Source organism: Sminthopsis crassicaudata, chromosome 3 (genome assembly GCF_048593235.1).
Source record: "Sminthopsis crassicaudata isolate SCR6 chromosome 3, ASM4859323v1, whole genome shotgun sequence".
NCBI classification, from domain to species: domain Eukaryota; kingdom Metazoa; phylum Chordata; class Mammalia; order Dasyuromorphia; family Dasyuridae; genus Sminthopsis; species Sminthopsis crassicaudata.
The window spans coordinates 265,941,189-265,952,450 of record NC_133619.1 but is presented as its reverse complement, the minus strand read 5'-3'; positions in this window follow the sequence as shown (position 1 = coordinate 265,952,450).

The following is an 11,262-nucleotide window of genomic DNA, read 5'->3' as shown; positions in this document are numbered from 1 at the left end:
TGGTTATTGATATAGTCAATTATGCTAATAGTTTTCCCCAATATTGAACCAGCCCTGCATTCCTGGTATAAATCCTATTTGGTTGTGATCTTAGGGATGACTTTCTGTAATCTCTTTGTCAATATTTTATTTAAGATTTTTTTTCATCAATATTCATTTAAAAAATTGGTCTATAATTTTTTTCTCTGTTTTTGCCCTACTTAGTTTAGGTATTAGCACCATATCTGTGTCATAAAAGGAATTTGGTAGAACTCTTCTTTCCCTGTTTTTTCAAATAGTTTATATAGTATTGGAATTAATTATTCTTTAAATGTTTGATAGAATTCACATGTAAATGACTCCATACCAAAACTAATCAGACATCTTTTCTTCAGTCTTACAAAGTTCGTGCGGAGTACATAGATGATGCAGTGAATAGAATTCTGGACCTAGAGTCAGTTTAAATCTGGCCTTAGACACTTACTAACTTGGATTCAAATTCTTGCTCTACTACTTAGTAACTATGTGCCCTTTAAAAATTAACTTTATTTCTTGAAGCTTCAGTTTTCTCACCTAAAATGATGGACCAAGAATAGATGACTTCTAATGTCTTTTCTAACACCCAATTCTATGATAGTTAGATGGCAAACAGCTTTTGATTTAATAAAAGGAACATCTTTCTAACAAGTAGAGTCATCTAAAAGTGGAATGGGCTACTTCAAAAAATAGTGAGTTCTTCATTGATGAAGATTTTCAAGGGCAGGCTGCATGACCACATGTTAGGGATTACAGTACAGGTTGAACTAAACCACCTGTGATCCATCTTCTATATCTGAGATTCTACATATAAAAAAGTGTTATCAAATCATCTGTCATTAACTTTAATTTCAGCCCTGGAAGTAAAGCCCTAGATCCTTTTCACTTGATGTTTTTTAGAAGAGAATAATAGACAATAGGCATTCAATATATGTTTGTTGACAGAAGGAATTCATACACTGAGAAAGACATAGTAAGGTCAGTCTGTGTTTTGGACTGTTCTTTCTGAATAACAGAACAAGGTGAGATCATATCATCGTAAGAGGTATAATTCATATGAGTTACAGACAACAGGGACTTTATACTATACATAGTTAGTTTTAGACTATATGACAGCAGGAAAAAAAATTGAGTAAGCGAGAACAAAACCAGTCCATACAGATTCCAATCTGGTTCACAACATGTCTTTACCTTTCTTTGTTGGGAGGAAAATTTTTCTATAGGAAGATACAATCATATCTAAAACCAACCACCTCCTCTACTCTTCCTCATAGGCAAGAAATTACCTGACTCAATATTTCGTTTATATTCCCACTCAGGACCATCATTTATATGGCTTATAAGTGATAGCTGAAATGGCATGATCACCAGTTCATTCTTTAATTACAAATATTGAATGAAACAATGTAATTTTATAATAAGGAGTAGACTTACAGTGGAAAGCATATTAAATCTGGATTTAGGGTGCCTGTGTTTGAATGCTGATTTTTCTATTTCTTGTCTGTGTAACCTTTGGCAGTACTTTCTTCAGACTTCTGAGTCTCACTTGAAGCTCAAAGAAGTAAACTGATTGGCCTCAAATCATAGTGAGCATCAGAAGCAAAATTTGAACTAAGTCCTTTCAACTCCAGCATCAGTTCTCTTTCTTTAGTATCATTCTGACCATCTCTATGTTCCCTTACAGTTCAAAATCAGTTGTTGAGGAATCAAGGCAAAAATTATTTCAAATTAATCTTTTAGTATTTACCAGAATAATAAAAGTTCATTTTTCCAAACCTCAAATAGTAAGCGATATTTTAATATTAGTTTTGTGTCACTTGACTTGTGTTTCATATTAACCCAATATACATTATTATATTTATATAATGTATAATATATTATAACATTATATATAATATGATATTATATATAATAAAGACTTTTAAGATTACACGTGGCTGTTCTTGAGCGCGCTACTGGTTATTAAGCTATAGATTCAGGAGATTGTGGCCAAAGACCTTTGAAGGCCTCAGAGGAGGCGAGCTGGGTAGAGTTCACACTGCAAAGGTCAGTGGTCAAAGGTACTCTGTTGGGCCTAGCACAGACTAGTAATTGTAACTGCCAGGAGAGCATTATATTATATATAATAATCCAATATAATTTGAAGAAAGAAATGTTATATTATATAAATATTATATCCAACATATATGGTCTTACTGTGAATTAGATCAAATGAACCTCTGACTCCATTTGGGAAATTACTAAACAAACTATGGTTCATAAATATAATAAGATAATATTGCTGCATAAGAAATTATGAAGTAAACAGATTTAGAGAAACCTGGAAATACTCACATGAAGTGATACAAAATGAACTAAGCATTAACAGAGATATTTGTTTAAAGACCACAGCATTTTAAGGAAAACAACTTTGAAAGATTTAAGAACTCTAATCAATTCAATGGCAAGAAGAATGCTGCCCAACTCTTGGTAGGAGATGATATGGATTGCTGATTTAGATTGAGATTTATATTAACAGACAACGAAAAGCAACACAAACTTATATGTTTTGACTACACTTATTTGTTATTTTAAAATGTTTTTTACTTGGAGGGGGAAGCTATGGGGGAACAACTAGAAAGGTTGAGAGGGTTTGGTTATGAAAGGCTTTATATAGCAAGCAAAAAAATTTGTATTTGGTCCTGGAGGTAATAGGAAGTCACTAAGGTTTACTGATTGGAAGGGTGACATGATCTTACCTATACTTGAAGGAAAATCACTTTGGTAGTTGAATGGAGGATGTATTGGAGTGGGGAGAGATTTAAAGCGGTCAGATCCACCAGCAGGTTATTGCAATAGTAAAGACATGAAGTGATGAAGACTTGCACTACAAAAGTGGCAGTGTCAAAGCAGAAAAGGCTTTTCTAGAGATATTGCAAAAGTAAAATGGAGAGGCTTTAGGAATAGATTGCTTATGGGAGCTGGAAGTGGGATTGAGAGATAGTAAGGAATCTAGAACAGGTCCTCGATGGTAGGACTGGGAAGATGGTATTGGCCTTTACAGTAACATAGGTATAATATGTATATGGCAGATGGGTCAAAGATAATGAACCTACTTGCATGTATATTATGTGCCACATTATGTGCCATATTTAATGTGCCATTAAAAATGAAAAAAAGTTCTGAGAGAGGGTTTTAGATTTCTGAATGACCTAAAAATTAGAAATGATAGGCCAAAGATGGAATCAGTGAACACAAGCATTAAACTAGAAAGGAGAAGATGAAGATGGAGAAAAATAAATATTATATAGAGAGTAGTTATGATGTAAGAAGGCAAATAGCAAAAGAGACATCCTGATGCTAACAGCAGCCAAAAATTGAAGAAAAGGGCCAATAATAAAATCCATGGCCTCAGAATTCCATATACAAATAAAGTCTGACTTTATGATTTCATTTGGAATTTTCCTGGCAGAGAAACTGTTGTAGTTTGCCATGATATTCTGATTCATTAATTCTTTAGGATTTTCTTGAGTCTCCATTCAAGTTTGAATATTCTATTCAAAAAAACCTTTTATTGATTATAAATTTTATTGTATCTTGGTTAGTAATGGAGATGTTTGTTTTCTGCCTTTCCGTATTTGTCTATGAAATTTTTATGCCTTATTGTCATCAACATATGAGAAATATATATGTGTGTGTGTGTGTGTGTGTGTGTGTGTGTGTGTGTGTGTGTGTGTAATACTTTTTACTCCCATTCAGTAATCTCCAGAGATCTATTATATTTAACTTTTCTAATGTTCTTTATTGGTCCTTCTTTCTTTTTTTGTATTTTTGTAAGATATGTCTGGTCTGAAAGGGCTGCAATGAGGTCCTCAACTGTTATAATATTGTAAACTATGTATATGGAGAGAAGTTGCAAGTGTCAAATGAGAAAATCTACTGACAGTGCCAAGTTAGATGCTGCTTACTAGAGATGGCCAACAGCATTAGTCAAATATGATTTCAGCATACTTAATTGGACCGGGAAAACTAATATGGATGTAAATGCTCTGTCTTAGAAGTCATTTGACACTAAACTATTGTAATATTTGAAGACATAAAGACCATGTGTGACTGGACTATGAGCAAATGACTATAGCTGAAAGTTTGAGACTTATTGGACCAATTCTCTTTGCCTCAGTTGTCTGTGGATGACTAGTAGGGAGCAGATGACTGATGAAAGACCACGAGAAGACAAGAAGAGAGTGAGTCCAAAAGAATGGAACTTTGGGCCCCAGAATGCCTCTTGCTGTGAAAACAAAGGCAAAAGTTGAAACAGTTGTGGGGGGGAAAGTTGCAACAGGGTATTCTAATGAACTGTCACTGATTCCGCACATGGTGTCAGGAAGCTGTTGCTGCTACTTAGCCTGGCACATAGTAAGAAACAGATTGAATTAGCTCAAAATGCCAAGAAGTGAGAAACTTGTACGTCTTATATACAAATGCTGCATATTGATAGAACATAAGTACTGGCAAACATTGAGAATTTGATCTTATTGATTTCCTATTTCTAGAATATATTAAGAATATGAAACAAATACTGATTGTGACTGGTATTTCACAAAGTATTCACAGACATATATATGTAACCAGGAGCTTCAATGATAGCTAAACCCAAAGTTTCAATGACTGCTAAAGAGTTATGGGGAAATTATTTTTCAATCTTTGGTCATTCTTCCAGGATCCCTTTGGATCATGGTAGAGACTTTGAAAGCACATTGTTCAAAGAAATTTTGCCTTTGTCTGACATATAGATATCTAAAATCATACCCTACCATCTTCAAGGGGGTTTACTGTCTCAGTGTTTCATCTGCATGCTTTCAAACATGTTAGGGCTACTGTGGAGTCAACATACCTGAAATGACACTATAGTATTTACACATTGCCTGCAAGTGTTTAGGTGTGATCTCATTGCTAACCGTTGATTTGTGGTTTTGGATACTCTGCTTACAGAGAGATTGCAGATATTCATAGCTAGGACATATCTTGATTGAAAGAAAAGATAAGAGAAACTTAACTCTTAGCTACAATTTTAGGTCAAAAAATTACTGACACAAATGACAGTATGATGTCTGAGTTTGTTGTTAAGACTTTCAATAAGGAAATAGTTTTGTTGAGAAATCTTTGTGTTCATGGGACATACTTAGAAGATCATTTGAAATCTACTTTACCTAGTTGGGAGACACCAGTCAACCTTCTTGCTTACAAAATAGTCCCACAGGTTGTTGGGATTCTTTTAAAGACAAATCACTTTCAATAACTTATTGTCTATAGGTAAGATCACTGATCTTCCTGATGAGCAGATAGGGACTACTGGACAAATTCAGTGCCTTTAAACAAAAGAGCCTGTTAGTTATGCAAAGATGATCTGACCTAGACAATTGCTTAGAAATAAATATCTCAAGTGAAGATTGTATTGTAACACAATAGCCTGCTGGGGGGATAAAAAGTAGAGGGAAGACTAAACTTTGGCACAATACTTTTTTTTGCCTAGAATTTCTGTACAGGAGCATAGACAAATGAATGACCTGAGATATAGTAACAAGATTAATTCATCTAGTCCTCTTAAGATTCAGGTACAGGAATGAATGACAATAATTGTGATAGGGCAGGTTACTAGGCAATAATGCTATCTGACTCACATGAGTCAACTATGTCTGTTTTATCTTTGACAAAATAAACATGAAATTGTAGGAAAAATGAAGAAATGGTTATAGATTTAACCAGATGACAATGCTCATTTTTACTTTTGTGATATGTCTTGCATATGAATGCATAAGTTCATTGATGAATGTGTTAATTATGGCATATTTTGAGCATATGTTTTATTATATTCTTATTCATGTTTACTTTTGTGATAGTATTATTCATGTACTTTTAATTATGCATAGTTTAATTACTGGTTTATATGCATATACATATTTTAACAGCTTTACTTTTGTTTATATTTGCTTGTGTACTTTGATTTTGCATGTACTGTTCTGACATGCTTATGAAGAAATATTTAATAGTAATAAAGAAATATTTAATTTTAATTAATATTTAATAATTAAATTAATAATAATTAATATTTATGAATAAATAAAATAGCAACTATCTTCCAATGATGCTTTATATTCTTTTATTTCTATTGTATGTATTGGTATATATTTGCTCTAAATGGCATCAGGAGATTACTACTTGGAACTCTAGGTCAATTACCCATGTTCTTTTAAGAACTGATATTTATTTGGTTCAGCAATGTATAATTCACATGCCAAGTGAATTGTAGCTGATTCTGTTAGATTGTAGTTTCTTTGCTGTTCAGAACAGTAATAATGAAACTCTTACTTTCCCATTTCTATGCTGATTTTCTCCATAACCTTTCCTCCCTCCCTCCTTTCCTTCCTTCTTTCCCATGTTCTCTTCTTTCATCTCAGATATAATATGGCAGATAGATAAGATCCTGAATGGCTGCGGGCCATTGGCAGAGAAAGACTGAGGTACTGCCCTGAGGCAAACAGGAATGGGCATTGTTGGGGATCTTCACCTTGCTGTGTCCAGCCAAGAAATCCAAGTTCTGTCAACCTTCTGTGGTCCGCCCTCTGTGGAGGTCGTGGGCAACCTAGTTATGTCTTGTCAGAAATCCCAATCATGCCTCTGTGGTTAAATTTCCCCTATAAATCTGCTTATGACCCATGCCTACTCTGCTGAACTCCTTTGAGTTAGTCTGCTATGACACTCTGCCTCATGGTGCTTTTCCCTTCCCACCAGATGTGTCGCTCCTATCAGCTTCACACCATGCCATATGGTATCTCTCCTCTTGACCACCACTATGTCTTGTGTTTTCTTTCTCCTTCTTATAGCTAACTCTTTTAGGGTACTGCTAGCTAAGGGCCTCTCCCAACATCTTGTTTAATTGAACTTTTATTCATATTAATATTTCTTTCCTTTGGGTGACTTTGGTTCCCTTGTTAAAGTCCCCAAGAATCAATGGTAGAGTTGGAGCAGGAGTTTTTAATGAATCTCATTAAATAATTACATTTAATTAAGACTTTTAATATTTTCAATCTCAAGGAGAAATACTCCTAGTAATATAGAAATCCAGTCAAACATCTTTCCAATTAGTTGCTTTCCAGCAAAATAAAGATATGTTTCTATATTACTTTTATAATAGAAGGAACATGTTCATATTTGCCTTTCTTGGTAGATTAATGGAACATGCACAGATATTCCATGTTTGGTTTCAATCACTATATGGAATTTAGGCAGTCAGTTGCTAACCATGCATGACTAAGAGACTTAAATTGTGGTGCTAAAGTCTTATAATTAGCTACAAAACTGAAAGAGCTCATGACTAAGGAGTTCCTGAGTTAGAACTAAGTGGGTATACAAAAGGGATGATACATCACTGTCATTTGTAAATGCTAGAATTATTTTGAATTCACTAAGAACTGGGTGACAGATTCCAGGTCTTTCTCCAGGTCATGGCAGCTGTGACTATATGGCTATCTATGTGACTATTTTTCCAGATCTTTTGTGAATGACACACAGATCCCACCAGAGATCTCATTAGCAGTTGGAACTGGTGGCAATAGCAATAACATCCACAGGAAGCAGTTGCCTTATTTCCTAGAGTAGTGGTGGCTGGTGACCTCAGAAAGACAATTACTCCCTCAAGGATGGTGGCAGCTTTAGGGAAAATGACCTGTTATGGTAGCATGTTATATGCACAGATTCTGGGAGTCTGCCTAACAGGGTGGACTATCCAACTTTGTGAAGATTCTGGGGGCAGCTAGGCAGTGCAGTAGTGCTGCCCCCAATATATTACATACTCTTAAATGTATCAATGAGCTCTCCCAAGCTAACAATCTAACCTATCTTCTGGTTCAGTGTCCTAAAACTTGGAGAATTAGGATCCCCAAGAGGGGGTTGCTACTTTTTCAAATTTCTTCACTATGCCATAGATTTAGAGTTCAGTGGTAATAAGGTACATTTACTGCAAACACTTGTGGCAAAAGTCCACTGAAGGAGCTTTTTTCCTACTTTCACAAAATCTAATTTTTTAAAATGGCTTTCACTAACTAGATTCATTTGCAATAATTTTGAGCAATGAAGAATGAAAGTATGGCAAGCAAAACAAAAGTGTAGGTATCTAGTTCAGTCATGTGCAAGTCTCCTAATAAGTCCATGCACTTTTCTTGGCAAAGATACTGGAGTGATTTGCCATTTCCTTTTCTATTGTGTCCATTTTATAAATGAGGAAGTGAGGTAAATAGGTGTTAAATGACTTGTGCAGGATATATAATTAGTAAATGTCTGTGGCTGGTTTTGAACTCAGTAAATATTTAAGTTCTAGGAGTTTAAAAAAACCCAACCTAGTACTTCCATAAAGATTTAGCACAAAGACAACAAAGTCAAATGAAAACTACTGTCACCTTCCTATTTTAAAGTAAAACTGTTGCAAATGAATCTAGTTAGTGAAAGTCATTTTAAAACTTAGATTTTTATTTAGAAAAAAAAAATGTGTCATGCAAACAAATCTGATTTTAGAAGGGATACATGCAAAATATATTTACTCAATTGTGAGAATTTATACTGTGGTGGCAACTATGGATGCAACTATTTTTCTTTCTACAGGCAGTGGAAAGATGTCTTGTTGGTTTCACTTGTTACTACAGGAGACAATTTTTAAGTAATGAGGGAAAAAGTAATTCAGCAAATAATTTTTCTTTATTAAGATTTATAAGTTCATGGATTACTATAGAGGGCCCCAAATTCTACTTTGACGCCTCATATAAATTACCACCTTGGTTCATTTATAACATAGTTTCTTGGGTGGATCCTTTCTATGTTGTTGTGGTAGGAATAGCTTTAATGCCAGAATTCTTATTTAAGCTCATTATTGGGGAAACCTCATCCTGAAAAATGCAATGGGAGCCTTTGTGACCTCCTTCATCCACAATCCTCTGCTTTTTTGATTGGAAGGCGGGGCCATGAACTCTAAACCACCATTTAAACAACCCAATTCAGACATTTTATTGTCATCTATTTTGGGACCTCTGCTACTTTCTCTTTCTCAATCCCTGCCCCACTTTCCCTCCCCCTCCCCTACATCTTCAGCTTTCTTTTGTATTTTCCCATTAGATTGTAAGTCCTTGGAGGGCAGGAACTGCTTTTTTTTTTTTTTTTTTTTTTGTATCCCAATTTAGCATTGTTCCAAGCACTGGGTAAGGTATGTAAATGTTTTCTTGACTTAATCTTGCATTTGAGAACACTATAGTGTTTGTTCCCTCTTCCAGACAGCTGAGTGGCAAAATGATAGAATGGCAAGTAGGTCTGAGTCAGGAAGACTTCAATTTAAATCCAGACTCAAAGCATTGGATGTATGACCACAGGCAAGTCACTTTACATATTTCTCAGCTTTCTCATCATCTATGTTCCAGTGTTGTTGTGAAGATCAAATAAAATATTTGTAAAATTCTTGCAAACCTTAAGAGTGCAATATAAATGCTATTATTGCTATTTTTTAATGTACCACAGCAATTTATTAGGTTGTTCCTTTGCTTTACATATTTTCCATCCCCATATGGAGTAAAGTTCAAATATTAAATTTGTTTCATATAATTCCGACCTCCAAAATTTACATTTGTTTTTGCTTTGAATAGGCAGAACAGATAGTGCTTTGTCGTTGCCAGGACAAAGGAGTGACCTGATTGGGAGAGAGGTTAAGAGCTATTCATTGTTTATATCTTTGTCCTCATCCAATAGCTTCTGGCCCCTTCCCACTAGATCCTTTTCTCTTGGCCATTTATCTACCCTGGGCTTGGAGCCTTTAGTGATAAAGGCTTTATTACATAGCAGGCACTCTGTTGGAATTCTGTGAGCACTAGGAACAGCAGCTGCTTGGCCCTTTCCTGTGGGGAGTGAGGGTGGGGGAATAGGTAGGGAAGTAAAAAAGTGCCATCATTCCATAGCTAAAATTCAGAAGAAAAAACTGATCCTATAAGTATGTAATGCTTTTCACTCATTCAGAAATCTTTGCCATCTGGCTTTCATAAGTAGTCTTCCAAACTACTAGAGTCTAATTAATTTTTCTACTAATCACTATAACTAATCTTTGGTAAGTCTGTCACATAATAAACATTTAATAAATATTACTGACAAACTGAGAGACTTTTACCTTTAGGAAATAAGGGTGAGAATCTGAAATATTAAGAAAGATTTTAAAAAATTAGGGTTCATTGCTTTGGTAATTTTCCCTTTACCCTTCAGAGTCAAACTCAAGAAAAATGGTCGAATTATATAAATGACTATATTACATAGATAAAATACCTAAAAGATTATTTTACGTGTGTAGCAATGGATAATGTTCAGTTAATAGTTTAATATTCAACAGATATAACTTATGTAAACTATTCCCATAAGATTTCAGCCACACATATCCCAAAGAAATACTAAAGAGGGGAAAGGGACCTGTATGTGCCAAAATGTTTGTAGCAGCTTTTTGTAGTGGCTAGAAACTGGAAGATGAATGGATGTCCATCAATGGAGAATGGTGGGGTAAATTATGGCATATGAAGGCTACGGAATATTATTGCTCTGTAAGAAATGACCAGCAGGATGAATACAGAGAGGCTTGGAGAGACTTACATCAACTGATGCTGAGTGAAAAGAGCAGAACCAAAAGATCACTATACACTTCAACAATACTGTATGAAGATGTATTCTGATGGACAGAAACAACTACACCCAGAGAAGGAACACTGGGAACTGAATGTAAATTGTTAGCACTACTGTCTATCTACCAAGGTTACTTGTACCTTCAGAATCCAATACTTAATGTGCAACAAGAAAATTGGATTTACACACATATATTATATCTAGGTTATACTGTAATACTTGTAAAATGTATGAGATTGCCTATCATCTAGGGGAGGGAGGGGAAAATCTGGAAAAATGAATACAAGGGATAATGTTATAAAAAATTACTCATGCATATATACTATCAAAAATATATAATTATAAAATTAATAAAATTAAAAAAAATTTCAGCCACAATATCTACATAAAATAGTTTTAATTTTTATTAAGCTGAATTTATGGCCATTTAGTCTGTAATGAAGGCTGGTGATTATTAATTCGTATAACATACCAATAAGGTAAAGCCTTCTTAAATATTTTCTGGGATGATTTAATATCTGAATTAGAATAAGTATAAATATGTGTGGGATATTGTTTTCCTTTTCC